At 34.0% G+C, this 20881-nt stretch overlaps 1 long non-coding RNA gene across 1 annotated transcript in view; it reads right to left on the bottom strand.

Annotated features, from left to right (window-relative positions):
- Positions 1-1278: 1278 nt before the first annotated feature.
- Positions 1279-20881, bottom strand: part of LOC109247059 (uncharacterized) — a 37073-nt gene continuing 17470 nt past the window's right edge. Inside the window, exons 2-3 of the long non-coding RNA XR_002071546.2 lie at positions 3342-3424; positions 1279-1791 (exon numbers count right to left, since the gene is read on the bottom strand). This is a non-coding gene — a long non-coding RNA (uncharacterized LOC109247059). The remainder of the gene's footprint in view (positions 1792-3341; positions 3425-20881) is intronic.

Here is a 20881-nt window from a genome sequence, read left to right as displayed (position 1 = left end):
TGAATGTTTATTGCCACATTATTTATAATAACCCAAAGATCAAAGACAAATAGCAATGAATAGAATCATTTATTTGGGTATTTTTGGTTAGTGCAATCATAAGTTTTGTAAAGCTCCTTAGTGAGAAATAAAATGAGACGGGTATGGAAGTCCCTGAATATGCAAGTTGGTAGAACTGAATTTTCTCTTAATTCATTAGGCGATGGAGTGGAACTTTAGGTAAAAATCATGAAGGGAAAAATGAGAACAGCTGGGTTACAGGAAAATTAATTCATAACTCATTTGTAGTTCTTTTGAAGTTATATAGTAAAATGTACATCATAGCCAAATAATGCACAGAGTGTACTTTTTTTTTTTTCCTTTACAGTTGTCCTTCCCTGAGCTCACAGGGTAAGGAACTGGGCTGAACAATAGAGAAAAAAAGGCTTAGTATTTTAACCAGGAAAACTAACAAGAAAATCTAATTTACTTTGGATATCACTGGTCACAGTGCTAAGGATTTTTCCCACATATTTTTATTAAAAAACCACTGTTTTGCAGACCCAAATAAATATTAAAATTTTGGAATATGTATGTATGTAGTATTTGTAAATTTTATCCTAGATTTATTAAAAATGTCAGACAGCAAAATAAACCTGATTTCAATATTTGTTCTTCATGTATATAATAATGGAGGCTATTTGGAGAATAAAATGTTACTAGAATTTATCAGGACTTCATTTACTGGAAAGAAATTATAGTAACCTGTGTTTACTGTAGCTTGGTAAGTGCCTTGAGAGTATATACAGTAGTTGGCCTGTGGCATATTTTCAAATCATTAGAAGCCCCAGGGTCTTCATAAATCACCAGTTAGGAAGCATTCATTCAACACTATTCTTTAGTAGCAAATGTGATAAAAGCTCATATTTTAATTTTATTTGTAAGAGTAAAGCCCTCTAGTTTTTGAATACCCAATTTATGCATCTAAATCCCAGGTTAGCTTTAAGTATTGTTCAAAGAGTTGAACAATATCCATGTTTACCTTAATAGGCCTGGAGGAAGAAAATGAAAAGAAAATAAAGGGATTGAGGAATGAGGAGAAAAAAAAAGTTCATGCAGTTTGATGAATTCCAAATTATAACTCCAGTTTATTAGCATGTAAATGGATTGATAGAATATGCAGACCTAATCCAAAGTCAAAGTTAAATTTTATGAAATTATTAAGCAAGGGAAGCAAAGAAGTCATAAAGTAATTATTGAAATATTTTATTAGATTAAAAAAATTTAATTATTTTTGGGTAAAAGACAACGTAACTACAGTTAAAAGCTAAAAATGAGAGCAAGAAAAGTGTTTCAGCTTATATGAATCTAATGTTAATGTAGCTGTGATGGTAATTGTATGTGTCATCTTCACTGGGGTCATGGAGTACCCAGATATTTGGTTAAACATTATCTATCAGTGTGACTGTGAGTGTGTTTCTGGATGAGATTAACATTTGAATAAATGATTTGAATTAACATTTGAATGGTTACATTTGAATATGTAATTACCATCTGTATAAGTAATTTGCATACGTAAAGCAGATAGTTCTCCCCATTGTGGGTGGGCCTCATCCAATCTGTTGAAGGTCTGAATGGAATAAAAGTGTAAGAAAGAATTATTTCTCTCTGTCTCTCTTCCAGCTGAAACATTTGTCTTCTGCCTTCAAACTCAGACTTTCACTATAACAATACCATTGGCTTTACTGGGTCTTCAGTTTGTCACCTGTACATCTTGAATTTCTCAGCTTCCAGAATCTAATGAGCCAGTTCCTTATAGTATATAGTAATCATATATATCAGATAGTAATCATATATTACCCCAAAACAATTTGAAAGCAATTAATCTAATTCAATAGAAAAACAGGTAAAAAGTTAAAAAAAGGAAAAGGAAAAGAATTGAAAAAAACAACATAGGGAACGAATACACATAGGAAGTCACACACACACACACAGTCAATAAATATTGAAAAAGTAACAAATAAGTGATCAAAAACATAAATACTGAGAAATTTATTGTTGCTACCAGATATATAATATCCAGTGTAGATAAGAGGGAAATTTCTCTCATGCAAGGTAAGTATTTTATAAACAGTAAAATGGTACTCCAGGCAATCCTCCTCCTTCTCTCCAACTGAACATCATGAGAAATCAGAAGATGTAGCAATGTTTAGGTTCCTTAGCAACATGGGCTATCACTGCAATGTGGATATGGATGTTATAGCACAACTTATGCAGGTGATAAATGGAGGCTATATAATCAATTGCAATTACTCATCTATATGGAAGAATAATGTCACTTACAATTACTTTTGCCACTGAGATAGACATATGAATGTTGTATTTGTAATTTGTAGTAGATAAATCTGAAGGAAGGTAGAGATAGGAGCAAAACTGAATGAGAGATCTTTGTGTCTGTTTCCTTATAGAAAAGGAAACCAGTTTAGACACCTTAACTTAGCTGAAAAATATCAAGAAATTCCAAGTATGCATGTAGGGGCTCTGCTGTTTCACTTCAACCTCTAAACAAATAATCATGAAGGAATGTCGTGGTGGGCTTAAAAGAGGTAGAATATAAGAAGAGCAAATAGGCAAACTTCTCCATGCAGACTTCTCTTTTAGTGTGTTAATAAAATTTCAAATAACACTAATGTTTCGGTAGAACCTATTGCAAGTATATGTGCTTGCATAAGTACTAAATAGGTCAAATTTACACAAAATCTAAAGTATATAGTATTTTATAAATAAAAAGTGTTATCCTTCCTTTTTTTTTTTTTCTTAAGGTTTATCTTTGAGAGAGATAGAGAGACAGCCTGAACAGGGAGGGGCAGAGAGGGAGAGAGGGAGGCACAGAATCTGAAGCAGGCTCTAGGCTCTGAGCTGTAGGCACAGAGCCCAATGTGACACTTAAACTCACAAAGGCAAGATCATGACCTAAGCCTAAGTCAGATGCTCAACCAACTGAGCCACCCATGCGCCCCAATTATCCTTCACAACTTTAAATACTGTCTTGCTTGACTCCTCTTCTCATCAAGGACACTGCTATAGCTGAGAGAATTCCAAATGGCCAATTATATTTATTCTCACTGGAGGAATTTTAGTAAACCAGCTTTCTAACTTGACATAAAAGGGAAAAGGAAAGGAAAGGAAAATAAAATGCCTCTTGTTGCTAAGTGTATTATACACACACCAATGCATATGAAAATTACCTGACCAGTTTAAAGGAAAATCACACACACACACACACACACACACAAAAACCCTCCATAGCCACAGCCCAATTTAAAAAAACAAAACAAAACAAAAAAACCAAAAAGCTTTACCTTTGAAAGTCCCTCTCTTTATCCTTGAAAGTGTCCTTTCTCTTTGAAGGTATCTCTATCAGAAGATTCTTTAGGTTCTCTTCCTAAGGGGATAGTTATGGTTATAAGTCATATTTAACTGTACCGATTATGATGTCAAAAATTAGACTCTACAAACTGAATAAAACAAAGGGGGAAAGATTCGTTTATTGCAAGAGTTTCAATCTGCAGTCTGAGAAAATCAAGGCCATAGGAACAATGAGTTTCGAATTGCTTAGAGTCTAAAGGGTTTTTATGGGGTAAATGTGAAGTTAATTTGTTTTTTCAGCTGAAAGGTTGCATAGTGGTCTTTTTATTTATTTGGATCAGGGTAGCTAAGTCAAGGGAATAAGGAAGTAGAGAGATGATAACAGACTTGGCATTTGGGGATTGGCTGATATCCTCTGCTGATTTCTGAGAAGAACTGTAAATTTCTAGATGGTTAGGTTAAGTTTCCTTAATGTGCCTGCATTGACTGTATCCATTTTGTCCCTGACATGACTCCATTTCCGTTTGGTTTTACAATGCCAAAATCTCTTCCAAAACGGTTGCCCTCATTAACAGCGGATGAGAGACTCCATATCTCACAATACTCCCAAAATTGCTTTTACCTAATTTTTAATCTTTTCCAATTTGGCACATATAAAATGGTTTCACATTGTGGTTTCCATTTTCATTTCACTGATGACTAATCAGGGTAAAGGAGTGGAGAGCAAGTGATTTCTTAGTTTTAAGTTTAATAACATATCTTCAGATGAAAGGTCATATTTATGCTAGTAGCCTGTATTTATCCTACACAGGTAAGGCTTCTGATTTTCAAATTAAACTGAAAAAAATTTAAAGTTCTTTCAGAAATGTTGAAACTTTATTAACTGAGACCTTTGGTTTTCATTGTTCTTTAGGGAAATCTGTAGAACTTTTCAGAAGCAAATTTACTTAAGAATAGCAATCAGGACGTTTTGTAGGACAATAAAGACATTAATAATACTTTGTTATTGCACATGATATTATTCTCTCTCTCCAGTTTAATGGCTTACAATGCATTTTTTTTTTTGGCAGTATGAGGAAATTAGCTCTGTTTCCTGGCACAATTAGTTGTAAGTCCTTCATTTTCATTCTGTTGAAGACTGAAGGACAAATCAGTGATAACAGAATCAAGCACTTGGGTAGTCAGCTAAGATTCTTGTCTAGGAGTAATTTATCATGTAAATGGTGCCTGCTTTTTTTTTTTTTTTAATGGATTTGAAAACAGCTTTCTGCATGATTGAAGCCTTTGTCAGTACCCCTCCCCAACATTTGACAAATGTTACTTTTCTCTACAAGAGTGTAAGTAGATCTGTGTGATAAAATTTTGAAATGGCATAATTAGTTTATATGAATTTTCCTAAATCTTTTCTTGCTCATTTAGAATTTTATATATATGTTATATTTGCACTCTAGATAAAGCTTAAAAGATTGTAAAATGCATATTTTTTTGTGAAAAAAGAATAGTTTGGGAAATCAAATGTATAAAGTATATGTGTGTATGTATTTCCTTCCTTCCAACCTATGTTTCTTCAAGATATTAAAATAATACTTATATATTAAGGCAGTGTGCGCATTGAAAAAAATGTGTCTATTGAAAATATCAAAGGGGCGCCTGGGTGGCTCAGTCGGCTAAGCGTCCGACCTCAGCTCTGGTCACGATCTCTCAGTTCGTGGGTTCGAGCCCCGCGTCGGGCTCTGTGCTGACAGCTCAGAGCCTGGAGCCTGTTTCAGATCCTGTGTCTCCCTCTCTCTCTGACCCTCCCCCGTTCATGCTCTATCTCTCTCTGTCTCAAAAATAAATAAACGTTAAAAAAAATTTTAAAAAAAGAAAATATCAGATAATGTCTAGGTGATTATTGGTATGATACCAGACAACTAGATATCTTAAAATGTACAGAACATATATTTTTTAAAATTCTTCTTGGGGCAGTTGGCACTGTATAAAGAACTAAAGTGCTTTCATCTAAATATATAGTACATGAATATTGATATTGCAGCCAATACCTAAAAATACGGATATGCTCAAATATCTGATATTTATCCCTAAGAAAAAAATATGCCAATGGATTCATGCTTGTCAAAGGAAAATGGTAATTTTTAAAGTAATATTCAACCCATCCCGGAGGAAACTGATTTTTTTTTAAATTGACATAGTTATTCTTTATTAAAGTCAGCTATTACATTCAATTGACCATATTGAGTTTTATACTATGATATTATAATCTTATGGAACAATTTTTTTTACTTTTTGTTTTATATTATTTTATTTGTTGTCAACTTATTCAAATGAGTTCTCCATTCTAGTTGACCTAAATATAGGACCTATTTAATCATATAATACTTTATTTCTCATTTTAATATGTCTATACTTTCTGTTCTAAGGTAATTCTCAAATACTTAAAGAAGAGTACTAAAATACTATCGTAACTAAATTTTGGAAGTACATACATGTACTTCCAATGTCATCTTCTGACTTTGTGTCCATTTCATGGTGATTCTCTTTGGCCACCACAGTTGGTGCCAGTAGTCTTTTCTTAGTATGTCTCTTTCTTTTGGTCTCCCCTGTGTATTTGTGTGTGCCTGCACATCCATTTGCATGGTTTCCAATTTCAGAATGCCAGTGTCAGGGCCACGTATCCCTGAAATTATTGTTGTTTCCATGTCACTGCAATGCCAACCTTTTGGAATTGATTTCCCAGCTAGGAAACCCCTAAGCTGTCACAAACATTTCCTTCAAGAAAATAAAATGCAAAACAGTAGCATAGCAGTGAGTGCTATCTTGGGGCCTAACAAATCCCTAGTTGCAGGATTCAATGAGACCTCTGTACCTTCCATTGTTTTAAAGGGATGGGGGGGTATGCAAAGAGGGCAAAATGCCTCTTGTTATGTGTCCAAACAAAAATTTAAAGCACTTTACAATTATAAAATATTTAGTTATTCCTCATTAACAGGTAGGCAGAGCTAAGCATCTCCCTTAATTTATTGGGTGGGAAAATAATACCTTTTGTATGATAAACCTAATGCATGATCCATCCTATTTTCTCTTGAAATTTTTAATTCAGTGTTACCTTTTTCACAATTATTATGTGTCTCTTCTATTAAAGATATTCTGCTCATCACTGTCGATATGGATATTACAAGTGCATTTCAGTACTAAGCAATGTACAAGACTCTAAAGAAGTATGATTCATATATTTGCTATACATTCATGGACAGAATATTCCAATATATAGAAATGGGAATCTAAATTAACTGTGTGGAGCATTGTATCTTCATGGATTTTGTGGATACATTTAAAGACTTTGGATCTGTATAATTGAAGTATGAAAAGACAAAATAGTCTTTCCTGAAAAAAAATTCATAAGTGATGTCCATCTGTCTGTCTTCTATGAATAGATGTGCACAAGATAGGTAAGAAGTTTAAACATTTCCGTTTGGTCTGGAGCCAATGATAGACACAATGTTTTGCATTTAGAATAAGAGTGATTTTGGAGACATTAACGAGAAGGTGAGTTGAAGATGTGAAAAGCCTCGGGAAGAGAAAGCAATAGAGGTCCGTTAAGACACTCATTAATTCGTTTATCTACCCAATTCCCAGAATGTAATTTACTCTACATCAGAATATGGCTGATTCCCCAGTTTAACTGCTGAGCCCCAGCAACTGTTGTTTTTCACCTTTCTTCTAGGAAAGACTGATAAGCAGTGAAACTGACTATTGGGGACATTTTAATATTCAGTTCACCTCTTTCACCCTTTGCCTCGGGGCAGCCAGCACACTTTGCACAACCTGGACTTTAGCAGGATTTGGAAGAATTCACCTTAGGGAAATTAAAACTGCAGATACAGTCAAGGGACCTATGATTACAAATAATCCACACACACCCATTATTTGGCAATGCTGAGCTAAATTGCTACAAACTCAGACGTTTGATTTTTCAATGTTTCTTGGGTAACCACATGTACTGTAATAACTTTTAAGTGAGTCATCTTTTCAGCCTAAATCAACGTGAATATGACAAAAGCAGTTTGGCCTTTGTTTTGTTTTAATAATGGGCAGTACTCTAATAGATATAATTAGATGTTTGTATAACCCCTCCCCACACATATACATGCACACTTAGAGCTGGTAGTTCTTCATTGTTGTAGATACTTGGGCAGACCACCCAGATTCCCTTTCAGAGCTCTTCTCCCCAGGGCAGAAGTGTTGCCTGCTGGTAGCTCACAGCCAAGACTCTCCCTAAGGGAATCCTCTGTGGAAGGAAGCTGCTGAGTTCCAGATTACCTGCTCCACCTCTCCCATGTGGCCTTCATCCAATGATTGGTCCGTTCAGGAGTTCAAAGGCCCGCCAGCTACATCTGTTTCCATTTTCTCTGGAGACTCATCCTAACTCCCAATCAACTTTTCCATCCATACAGTCTCTTTTCCTTGCTCCATCACAAGTATGTCTTCCCAAATCCCTTGCCAAGAAATATCCCTAATGCAAATATTAGTTTCAAAGTCTGTTTCTGAGGAAATTTATGTATGATGATCAAATAAATAAGACTAGTTCATGAGAGAGGAAGGGGCAAAGAACAAATCCAAGTTCTACTCTTCTACTCAGATTGCTTTTTTGATGTTGAGAGATTTCAATGAGCCTACTGCTCCATTTCCAGGAAGAGAGACAAGATCTGGAATAGAAGGTTAAAGGACTTCTTCAAGATTGATCTTTAAGCAAACTTAGGATGGATTGTAGTTTTCTAGTTGACATTTTATCTTAGTTGGGAAAAATCTTGCACCCCAGCTTTTACCTGACAATAACCTGGTAGTAAAACTATAAATGACATATTTGTTTGTTTGTTTTCTTCAGAACATTTCTATTTGCATTTTTTTTTTCCAGTTGAGAAACTACACTTTTTGTGGTGTCTTACAGAAAAGCACGGCCTCTGCTAAGAAGATTTGGACTTCCTCTATCGGAAGCAGTCTCTGTTTCTTCAAACAGAAGAACACCAGGATCTAAGAGCTTCATCCCCAGGGCCAATACAGGACTATGCATATTTGGCTTCTGAAAGTCTAATGGCCAATACATGATTTGGGACCTAGTGAAGAATCAATATGACATTTATACTTTATGTTCCGCAGAGTATTTAGTGACCATCTTCACTTTTTTTGCTCAATGAAGTTTATGTAGAGTTGTTGGGGTTTTTTTTAAGATTATTTTTATTTTTGAGAGACAGAGAGAGAGAGACAGAGAGACAGAGAGTGAGTGGGGGAGGAGCAGACAGAGAGGGAGACACAGAATCTGAAGCAGGCACCAGTCTAAGCTGTCAGCACAGAGCCCCATGTGGGGCTCAAACCCATGAACCGTGAGATCATGACCTGAGCAAAGTCAGACACTTAACTGACTGAGCCACCCAGGTACCTATATGTAGAGGTTTTTAATTGTCCCTTTTTATAAACTTTTTCTAATTTCCTCTCTAAATTCCATATACAACCACTCTGAAAAAGTGCATAACTGTACAGTAGTTAAGAGTATAAACTTTGAAATCAGTCATACCTATCCTACATTACTGTTATGCCATTTACTAAATGATAATCCAACATAAGTTTTCTGAGAACTCAAAGGGCCAATATGCTTATCTGTACAGTAGAAATAGTAATATGACTTATAGCCAAGAATAACGTAAGAATTTAATGATATAATTTATTCAAAACACAAAACATGGTATTTGGCATGTAGTCAACACTAAAAACAAACAAACAAATAAACTATGTTAATAAAATGATTATTAACTTGATCAGTTCACTGAAAGGTGTTAAATAATTTTTTTTTATTTCTCTAAACTCTAGCCACATTATGTCCTTTACCAAAGGCAACATTTTTAAATTGGCATAATTGGGGTGCCTGGGTGGCTCAGTTGTTTAAGCATCCGACTTCAGCTCAGGTCACGATCTCACGGTCAGTGAGTTCGAGTCCCGCGTCGGACTCTGGGATGATGGTTCAGAGCCTGGAGCCTGCTTCCGATTCTGTGTCTCCCTCTCTCTCTGCCCCTCCCCCGTTCATGCTCTGTCTCTCTCTGTCTCAAAAATAAATAAACGTTAAAAAAATTTAAAAAAATAAATTGGCATAATAGATCTTTAATGAATTCAACTCCTTTGAAGTTAAGTTCTTGTTTACATGGATCTTCTTTCCTCTGTCCTTCAGGCCTTCGTGCTCTTTCTCACCACCTCTCCCTTCTCCACTGGCTCTACTGATAAGCTCTTAAACCCATTTGTTGAATCATTTACACCTAGTCGTGCATGTTTGGTGTATTATCTATTACTAAGATATCTAGATTAGAAAAGTTATCTTTAAGAAGTTTGAAGACGATTGTCCTTTGCTGACAAACTTTAGGCACAAAAAAGCAGACAGGGTATAGTGTAAGTGATGTTAAGCTTTTGATTGCCAAGCCATCCATCTCAAATAAGCACATTGCCAGCACACAACTGGATGAAGAACAAGGACATCCTGCCCATGAAGCTCCCCTTTTTAGAAAGCCCTGGGTGACACAGTTAACTGATTTCTTGAATGAACCCGGGTTTCCCTTCATGTGCTTTCATTCCTGCCATTATGTTTTAAATTCACTAATAAAGAGTGAAGCCTCAAAACCCTGGGTACTTCACCCTCTGATCCAGTAAAGGAAGAATCCCAGGTCCACACACACACACACACACACACACACACACACACAAACACACTCTATCTATGACCTGGTTGTATGGCCCCAGATGTGCCATGTATCCTCCATGAATTGTGAGTTATACACATTTTTTGTAAAGTCCCTTGATGGTTGTTGCAGAGGTGTCTCATGCAATCATAATAAGAACCACAAGAACCAGTCTAGTCATTGGCTCCAATGGGGAAAATGTCTGTGCGAGTTTACCACAAGCAGAAAAAGGTCCTGGTGGGTGCTTTCACACACTCATAGCCAATAGCATTGGATTAAAATCCAATTAATTGGATTTGAAAGCTGAAAAATATTAATTTATTTAATCTATATATAAATAATAATTTAAAATATAAACAGAAAAATCTCAATGTTTATTATTTTATTTATTCTTTTTGGGACTTTATTTGAGACATGATAGAAAGCTCTAGGGGAAAATAAAGGATCTGGTTCATTATGTATGGTTAACACTATTATTCACAAAACTCCTGAGGAACAGAGACCAATTTCATTTGCACCTATTCAAGTTTGAATCTTTTTATCCTGCTCACCCCTCAAAGTGCAGATACACAAATATTTTGTTTGAGATTAAATGGAGGCTATGAAGATATATATACATATTTCCAGGATGTAGTTATCAAATTAGGTAAATGAAATCACAAAATATAATTAAACAAAACCAAAGCAAACAAAACCTTCTATGAAGACTTCACAGTGATTTCCAATTCTATGTCACACAAGCCCTAGAAATCCCATAAATGATAGATTTATGAACTACATGCCATGCTTTATTGACCTTAACAGATATATATCTAGTCAAATTGACACAGCTAAAGGTAAAATTATTTTGCTCTGGTCTAAATTCATATTGATTCAGAGTCATAACAATACTAATACAAGAAAAGCTTAATTTTCCATTTCTTAACTATCCCAGCCTGACTGAAATAATATTTCAGAACATGAAGTCATTTGGGGAAAAAAAAGGCAAAAGGTAAAAGGAGCAATTAAAAAGAATTCTCATGGCTATTTTTTGTATCCCTTACTGATATTTGCACCATAATGTAGATAATACAAATATATTCCATTGATATGTTTACCCAAATTGGAATATATAATTCCGGACGTTAGCAAACTCTTTAGCCTTGTATGATATTGATAAACATAATTCAGTCTTAAAAAAAAGAAAAGGGATGAAAAAAATCACCAAAATTTCAATGCATATAGAAAGCACTAATTTTCTTGTGGCCTATAGTTTTTTTTTGTTCATATGCTCTCCATAAAAGTCTTTCAGATTACTCTCTCAATCATCATGATAGGCGTCTGTGGTTTATTTAGTTCTATCTGGTAGCTTTAGTATTGGAGAAGGAATCAGAGACACATCCTGGTCATTAAAATTCCTCCTCGATAGTTGGAGATACAAGCCTAAGAACATGAAACAATGTGAAAGTTTTAAAAGCTGAATAACTACTATGTACTATGAGCCAATGTAGTATAAGAATCAAGAGAAAAAGAGTATAAGGGCTGGAACAGACAAGGACACTGGGGAGATGAAAATAAACTAGATTCTTAAGATTGTAAAGAAGTGTTAAGATGAAGGATTGAGAAGAAATTATTTGATCAGGAGAGTGAAATTGAGACCCACTTTAAATTTGAAATGTAATAGCAAAATTTGGGTCATAATTAAGGCTCTGTCAGAAATAGTGTTGGTAGATTTTTTTTTTTTTTTTGCCTTAGAAATATCTGTTAAATCTTGCCTAATTTTGTAACTGATATTTCATTTCAATCCTGAGGCTATTATAAATGAAGAAATGATTGGATGATAGGGCTCTAAATCAGTAATGTCAGTTTTTTACCTTGAACTGAAAATAATGGTGGACAAAAGCTGCTCAGGTAATTTAATGTTTATGCCTGAAACTTGACTCTGATCGTCTTTTAATTTCAAAGCATCTCCAGCTACAGGATCTTAGTAAACCATTTTCATAATTTTAGGTCTTGTAGGCACTCTGAAGTGACATTTGAATAAATGGAATCCTTTTCATTAGCCTTGTTGCTCTTAAAAAAAAAAAAATCTAAGATATCAGACACTGAACATGCTTTAGAATAAGTTAACCTTCACATTCCTTAAAAAATATAGTAAATATGCAAATGTCCTTCCTAAAACAACTTTTATCTACAAACACATAGAAGAAAGCAATCACTAGCTTCACAGTTTCTCAGTCTTAATTGGATTTGAAAGGTGAAAAATATTAATTTTATTTGATCTATATATACATAAAATTTTAAAATATAAACAGCAAAATCTCAATGTTTATTGTTTTATTTAATCTTTTGGGGACTTTTTTTAGATATTATTTATATGATAGATACTCTAGGGGAAAATAAAGACATATGTGGTTATAATCTGGAGCATACACTGTGGCAACATTTCTTATTTCAAATGCACTTTTCAGCACGAGCAGATAAACCAACAGAAGATGCCTGGAGGAAAACATAAAATCACATTAAAATATTCTCAATTTTAAGACATAAAAACTCAACACCAATGCCTGATTTATTCCAATATCACCATAAACTTTTCAACATTGTTATCAATCAGTGTACATTTAAATATGCTAATTTTTAAAAGAAATTGTATTTACACACATGTTATTATATGTATTGCATTATTGGTTTATATCTAAAGTATATACCTATTAATAGAGTTTTTTGGTATATTATATAAAATATGTAGATTTACTCCACTGTTATGACTTGTTAAATTAGGAGTGAACATTTTTATTAGGGTAAAAGGAAAAGAGACCATTTCATTCAAGAAACTGAAAGAAGCTACTTATTACTGAAGCCCTGAAATTGATGAAGGGCAGGATAAAACAAGAAGTTAGGGAGAGCTTCTCATCAGATTGTAGAAGACTACGTTAAGCAGGTTAGTCTTCAAACATAGTGAATATGAAATCACATTTGTATTTTAGAAACAGCATACTAAAATGGAAAAGCTCTATGATCAATAGTAAAATTAAAAGTAAAGAGTTTTATCTGTATAAGTAACATGATAAAATCACTTTGCGATCTACTATAAACCAAGGTATCTGATTTGTTTATATGTGATTATTCATCTAGAATTTTATGTTGAAAAGATTGACTATTAAAATTCATGTTCAAATTATTTTAAATTAGTTATATATTCCCATAAACTTTTGGTTAAACTTTATTTAATTAAAATAAAGAAAATTATTTATTTCTAACTACATTTGTCTGGACATCTTATCATTATTATCTTAAAAATTATTACTGGACCTAAACCCAGATATTCTGATTTAATAGTTCTTAGAGGAGATGATGAATAAAACCAGAAAATATACAAATTTTAATAAGTAACCTAGGTAGGAGGCATCTGGGTGGCTCAGTTGGTTAAGCGTCTGACTTTGGCTCAGGTCATGATCTCCAAATCGTAAGAGATTTAGAAAGCATAGTAGTAGATAATATTTGCAGGTCAATGAAAGAAAAAAAGAAACTATTGGAGTGACATACTTAAAAGGATCCACTTATTTGCTGAGTCACTCCCATATGTATATTTCAAGATGTAGGTATACAAATAAAATAAATGTGGTCAAGTGGCTATTTTGGAACAAAGATCCAGTGGAGACCAAGAATGATTTTCCTTTCAGTGAAGAAAAATATGAAAAGGAAAAGATAGGACTTCCAAGTGCTTGAATAACAGTAAGTAGAATTTTGTTCCATGGTGAATGATAAAGACATAGTAGTTTGAGATATGCTTTTTAAAGCAAGCAGGAAAGACTTCTATCCATCTAGATAGCTAACCATAACTAGATTGCTTTGGACCTAAAAATGTTGGGAATTTTAAAGGATTTCAATTAAAGTATCAGAACGATCGTTCCCATAAATGAAAGCTAAATTAAAACTTGACATTTTTTTTTTTCTCGGTTCAACATTCTTAAGATTAGGATTTGAAGAAATAAGGGAAGGAAGAATTTTCCTACTTCATTTTTTTTTTCCAACGGCTGGTTACTATTTTGTTATATAAGTAAATTATGTATTAATTTTCTCTGAACAGTTATTTCACTCCTCTTTGTAGCTTAACATGAAGATTGTCTATCACATGCCATGTGAATAATTAACTCAAAAATACCCAGGTTTGGATGTTCCTTGTTAGAACTGAATTAGAATTCATAATGTCTGACCTCACATCCCACTGCTTCACTTTTTTCTGATGATTATCATTACTTATTAAAGATATACTGTGACCAAATATTTATGTTTTAGAATCTTTCAAAAGGACTGTAATTTAAGACACTAGACTTCCATCTTCTAATCAGGAGATTTATTTCACCAACAAAATGCAGAAGTACTTTACACAAGGTGGAATTAAAATAAAGTTTAGAAATAAAGAAGTTATACCAAACTCTTTGCTTTTCCTTTTAATATTATGACCCCAGAAAAGTTACAAATAATTTTAGCTACTCATTTTCCTTTTTCCTACAATGAATGCAATCACTTTTTACATATCATTTTTCAAACATAACAGATTATGTGTATTAAACCTTTTATAAGCACAAAAGACTATTTGAAATACAGCATAAAAAAACCAAAAGCATGTATCTTTTCTAATTATTTTGGAATTATAAATAAAATATCTTAGAAATTAACCCGACTTTTTAAACCAAGTTAGGAAAATGCAGCTTTTATGTGAAAATGTAAAATTGACCTTAAAATATTTAATACTAAAAATGGTAATCATTTGCATTATTTGTGTTGGCAAAGTGTTTAAAACTTTTATGTTTACCATAATATTTTGAAACTATAGACATTTTAAGAAACTAGGTATATAAACTATATTTAATAAATATCATTGCAATCTAAATAGAATTGAATTAGGACTTTATTTTTATACTCAAATGTTTCAAAGTTTAAAATATATGTGGCAGTAAAGTGGCACCTAGCTGGGTCAGTTGGCAGGGCATACAACTCTTGATCTCAGGGTCATGACTTTGAGCCCCACATTGGGTGTAGAGATTACTAACAACAACAAAAACAGCAACAACAACAACAACAACAACAAAATATATAAAAACATAAGTAAAAAAGCCTAAAAAAAGTACTGGTACTTTGCCAATCAAAACCAAGTTCTCAGTGTTGAGATTGTTAATTAAAATTAGTTGAATATATGTATGCATAGATTTTATTCTTGAAATAATATTTGGATTGAATATATCTATCTATACCTATATCTATATCTAATCTATGTGTGTGTGTGTGTGTGTGTGCATTATATAATGTAATTATATTTCCCTGAATCAAGTCTTTCGGTGTAGTATCTTCTTTCTGACACTTTTATTTTGACCTTTAAATTTAGGCATCTGATATTCCAAATATATTTTATTACATTTTCACATCCTCTTTCTCCTCTCCCAATCTGTTATTTGGATAAATATATATATAACATATATAATATAAAAAATAAAATATAAATATAATATATATTCCTATGTTATCAGAAAACATGCTGAGAATATGTGATATAAAATTCTAATAATATAGATCATTCTGAGTTCTTTACAAATGTTCATTGAGTTAACAGTGTCTTGCACAGACGCTTTCAATTCTGTCAGCAGACTTTTTCTAGAAGTTTCAGTATATGAAATACTATGTCCAGATTGATCATTCTTTCAATTGAGAGATATCTTAAAAGTAATGGGACATGACTCTGAACAACTCTCCCAAACAATACACAGAACAAATGGGATAGGCAGATAGAAGAAAGATCATAAATATAAATTTGAAAAATAATGGTTTAAGCAGCTAAACATTTTTCTATTTCAAAGATTTATTTCATAGAGTGCTTATTACACTATTGTATGTTATACATATTAGAAAAGTCATAATGCACAACATTTCTCAAATTAATTGCCCAGGAGTCTATTTTACCTAGAACATTTCTATGTGTCTAGAGTTGAGCTGAATATACTTTGGGAAATGCCACACTAAAAGCAAAAAGAATTACAGGGGGGAAAATGGAATGCTCATCAGCTTTTAGATTTTGATGTTAGAAAAGTTAATTAAAATGTCAGATGGTTAGAAAGTGGGTGACAAGGATAATTATGTTGAAAAAGAAGAGAGGAAAAGAATGGAAAGGCAGTGGGGTGTGCTAGCATGAATATTAGAGTGAGTCAGTAGACCAAAATTCCAGTCCTGACCTGAAATAAATAAGCTACGTGATAATGTGAAAGCATTTAACAATTTCTCATCCAATGTTTAAAATGAAAAAGCTTAGCTGAAATATCTCCAAGATCTCTCCTACCATTTAAAATTAACTCAAATATGTTCAGTCACTGGAACACGTTTATTTCAGAATGAGAAGAATGTCCAGATTAATGCATTTCTGGTCATGGGACAAAGACCTGTGCAGAGCTAATTCTTTTTATGAGTTATGAATTTCATGTTGAATTAAAGAGGATTCCATCTATGTAAGCATTGACAAGCCAAAGAAAAGGTAATAAAAGGACAATAAACAAGAGTCATAATGTGATATATTCAAAATGCTTGGGTTGCAGAGAATAGTTTGAGGATTTCTGGATAGAACCTCTCTCCCATGATTTTTTCTTCTTTCCATACTATTCACTAAAAGTATTGGTTTCTGGATGACATCTTTAATCTCTGCATGCACTTTTATAACAAGACAATATTTTTGAAGTTCTAATGTTTTTTGTCCCTTGTCTCTTCAGCCCTTGTTTCTTACTACTATCCCTCTCACCGAAGTGGCTAAGATACTGATTCAGAATAGCATAAAATACAAAAGTCTGATTTTAGTTTCTAAATGCCCTCCTTCTGGTGGGAATATTAAGGACTAGATCCATGGAAAAGTATCCGTAATAGTTATCATTTGAGAAGAGTATTGTTTCCCTCAAAGACTAGAATGTATTTATGTTGAGCTTAAGGAAAGTAAAGAAAAAGGACAGGTGATGAAAACAGAAAATCCACTGGTGAATTTTCCAGTGCAGCTGCTAGTTTTCCACCCAAATCCAGTTTGTTTGTTTGTTTGTTTTCTTTCATTATAACATAGCTCTGGTCAGACACATTTCTGCCAAGTCAGATACTTTGTACCATCTTCCCTTGTAATGAGTTAGGAGCAAGTAACCAAAAACTGCTGATGGATTCAAGTGATATGTGCCATTTCTGGTCTGGTGACAAAGATATCGAAAGTAAGTCTTCCACCCACTCCTTCTCTTTCAAAGATCAGGACAAAGTCCCAATGGAACTTCAATCATGAAAAGGATGACAATTTTCTCAAGTATGGTAGATCAGTGGCTTAGAAGGAGGCTGGATTCCCAAATAACTATGAAGAGCATAAATGTCCTTGAGATGGGAAACATTCATACCATAACTGTGACATGAGAGAAAATAAAGCTTACTGTCTTTGTGCTACCGTAATTTTGGATCTTTTGTCATAACTAAGTTTTCCCTCATTTAATGTACTGTAACACATAAATTTTTTTTTGAAAATTTCAGGCACATATTGAGTGTTGAAAGTTTTACCCATTACTATCATTATTAATAATATAGTAAGTATTATTAGATTGTGTGTAGGAAGGGTCTAACTGAAATAAACTACAGAGAAAGGAATTAAGAATTATTCATGACAGAAATAGGAATTAGGAACCTTGTAGCAAAGGGCAAAACACAGACGGCAGTGTTCTGGAGCTAAGTCCGGTCACCACCACTAGGTCACCCAACTTCCATTCCAGTGAGGATGTTTTCTTTATCAGCATCTAGAAGTTAAGTTGAGAAATGTTCCCTGCAAACTTCCATCCTGAAAGATGATCACATACATAACCTGCTCCCAGGCAGCTACACAAACTCTATTTCCCATAATGGAATCATGAGGCATTTTTCTTGGACAGCATCGAGCACTTCTTACAAGAACTGCCCAGTAATAGTGACATCTGTTTCTGCCCTAATATGTTACATGAGTTTCACTGGACTCACTGATGTGATCAACCCCTTTTGTCATTTATCTAGACACTAAAACTCCATGTGTATGCTGTGCTATGGCACATGGATTTCATTCTCAGCTAAATCCTTCTCCAGGAATTATCCTCAGCTTAAGAAATCCAGCTACCTTTCCAAAGGTTATGCACCCCTCCCCGGAGGCAACACACAGCTAAGGATTAGCCAACAGTGGGTTATAATAGAGCCCACAGCACTCTTTTCATGACTGAGACCACTCTGCAGGACCATTCCAAATGGTCCAGCACCCGTTTTAGATGAATTCTCCATAGCAACTGTATCACAGCTCAACTTCTCCCTCTGTCTGATATTGCTTCCTTCCACCTGCACCGTATTTTTCCTTAAAGAACATTCTGATTAACATACAGAACAACAGTCTCAGAATCTCAGAGTTTGTTTCCTGGAAATCTAATTTACAACACCACAAATAAAAGAGGGATGACCTGTAGACTGTGGAAATAGTGGCACCAAGTTTTAAATTGCCAGCTGCAATTTTGTAGGGGAATAGGGTACTGATGAAGTGAACAGCATCAACTTAACATTCCACTGATCAAAATAATCTGCTTTCATGGCATGCTTTTCAATTTTATTTCATGTCATTCACATAGGTTTTGACTTTCAGTAATTAATGTTCCGAAGGAGCATAAACTTGAGTTTGTGTTTTTATTTAACTATGTGGTTTTCATCCATTCACTTAATATACAAACATTTTTAGATGTCCTTAAATAAGGAAAACACTATGAAAGTTTTAAGGAAAATATACCAGTAGACATTATATTCTTCTTTGTAGTCTGTAAAGCCTGAAGGCTAATTTTTAACAAGCAATTATAAGCGCTAGAAATCAATAGTTACTTAATCTTCAAGTCTCAAGTTATTGATTGATTGATTGATTGATCTATTTTGAGAGAGGGAGGGAGGGGAGGAGAACAGCAGGAAAGGGAAAGAGAGAATCCCAAGAAGGTTCCACATTGTCAATGCAGAGCCTGATGTGGGGCTCGAACTCATGAACCGTGAGATCATGACCTGAGTTGAAATTAAGACTCAGTTGCTTAACCAACTGAGCCACCCAGGCACCCCTTGAAATCTCCGTTTTTAATGTCAAAATAGAAATGAGTTTAATGTAAAATTGTTGTTATGATAGAAATATAAACACATGAAAGTGATTTGGCACAAACCAGGATTTAAGCGACATCAGAATATTTCCTGGTTTCTCTTCCAGTTTTGATATGGATTCCAAGATACAGGTATTGCAGTTGAAAATTAAGTTTTATCCATTTGTATATACATATTAGAAGAAGGTTTTTAAATTTGTTTCTGGTTAGAAGCCCTTCCTATGAATGCATTTGTTCAACACATTGCAGATGGAAAATATGTGAGAATAAACAAAGGTCATTATACTTACTCTATATGAAACTCAGTTGTAAGGACACACTTTTTGCAAAGGTTGTATGGCAAGACAAGCTTTGACTTTTAACACAGAGGAAAACAACCAAACCCACTACAAGCTTCATGATCCTTTCTAAAATCTCTCTATAGGTGTAATGTATTACTTAAAACAACTTAGATGCTTGCGAAAGCAGATTCAAACTTTATGCGTGCATGCATCATCACTGTCACTGTAGCAACATACATTAAATGTTGATCATGTGTCAGATTCTATTCATCCCTTTCATCTGTTATAGACATGACCATATGCGTTATGCAATACTCTCAGGAAAGGACATTTCTATAGTGAAATTTAATTTGTCTGTTTAGAGGAAGTGATTCCCATGGTCTTTATTGATGTTTCCTGAGTTATGTATTCTTAGAATAGTATTAAGTACGATTTATTGTTCTTCAGCTGTAAACATGTAAACATAGCCAATCACCCTGAGTCTTCCCAGAATATGTGAATATATAATTTTTGTATCCTGTTGATGATATTTGTTAGAGAGTTCCATGGCATGTTTTAAAGAGATCTTAGAGGATCTGACTCAAGCCTGCCCTATTGCTTGAAATAACCCACGTTAGTCACCACAAAATTTAATGGAAAATGCTACGTTATAATGAGAAGATGAATTATCTAACACAATTCAATATCTTTGATATGTGCTTTCTCAAGTCCATTATGATGTATCAGAAGAAATTTAAGAAAGAAGGGATTTGGGAAAGGTGAATTGTGGGCAACAAAGCTCAGAAGGTGTTATTATGAACAAGTACTCAGTGAAAGGTGATACTGCATAAGATAATGCTATTACTGAAATAAGGACTACTTAGTGCTATGTGATGGTTCAAACTCTAGCTTCCAGGAGGAGTATGGATTCAAACCCTGACTGTTTCATATGTGATTTGAGGGAAACTATCTACCCTCTCTGAGCTTCAATTTAGAATTCAATATTAGAAATTTCTTTAAAAAAATCTTAATATTAGCTACCTCAATTTGTCTTTACATTTGTAAGTTTTTCTTTACTTATGTGATTTTGGGGCTGGCATTTACCCTGTCTCTGATGTTTCCTGAGTTATGTATAATTTTCTTTTATAGAAAATAATCCTGGGGCTATTGGGTGGCTCAGTTGGCTAAGTGTCTGACTTCCGCTTCAGGTCATGATCTCACGTTTGGTGAGTTGGAGTCCTTGCGGACTCTTTGTGGACAGTGCAGAACCTTCTCGCGATTCTCTTTCTCTTCTTCTCTCTCTGCCCTTCCTTCACTTGCGTTCTCTCTCAAAATAAAAAGATAAACTCAAAAAAAAAAAAAGGAAAGAAGAGAAGAATCCTAAAAAGAACCACCTTTCTGGGCTAAAGTAAGTACT

Source organism: Panthera pardus, unplaced genomic scaffold (genome assembly GCF_024362965.1).
Source record: "Panthera pardus isolate Hobbes unplaced genomic scaffold, ASM2436296v1 HiC_scaffold_13, whole genome shotgun sequence".
Taxonomy (NCBI): Eukaryota; Metazoa; Chordata; class Mammalia; order Carnivora; family Felidae; genus Panthera; species Panthera pardus.
The sequence above is the reverse complement of the archived record's forward strand: the minus strand, read 5'-3'. Positions and strand labels throughout refer to the sequence as shown.